Raw genomic sequence first — 581 nt, 5'->3', positions numbered from 1 at the left:
CTGTGGCCAGAGTCCTCGCCCTGATGGTCGGGGAGAGGCTGCCTCCGTGCGTCTTCCCAGCTGCCTGCCCTCCCCTCCCCTGACTCCTCCCGCCCGCGGCTCCGGCTCCGGCTCCGCATTCACTCCACTGCCCCTTGCACTGAACTCATTCCTCACACTTGTTTCTCAGGTTAGATGGAAGGTTCACTGAGGGCAGGACAGGTCCCATTCCCAGCTACGAGCCTAAACCCAGGGCTCAGGCAGCAGGAAACCGATGACGTGGACGGCGTGAGGGGCCTTCCGGGTGGGAGGAGGGGGTAGAGCACAGGGGCACACGGTGACGGAGGGGGACGCGCGCGGGCGGCAAACACATGGGACACTATGCAGAGGATGTGCCGCGGCACCGTACAGTCCCATTAGCCAGTGCCGCCCCGTCAATCCAGTAAGAAGAAAGGCATTTTCCATCAGAACGCACACACGGCGCTCTCGGAAAGCCAGGCATCCTCGAGAGCGGGGGTCCTCTTGGAGCAGAGCGTTCAGCCTCTGCCACCGCCCAGCGACCCCCGTGCGTCCCCGACCGGCCCTCGTCCTGCCTTCCAGAC

This window comes from Myotis brandtii, unplaced genomic scaffold (genome assembly GCF_000412655.1).
Source record: "Myotis brandtii unplaced genomic scaffold, ASM41265v1 scaffold624, whole genome shotgun sequence".
NCBI lineage: Eukaryota > Metazoa > Chordata > Mammalia > Chiroptera > Vespertilionidae > Myotis > Myotis brandtii.
This window is presented reverse-complemented; position numbering follows the sequence as displayed.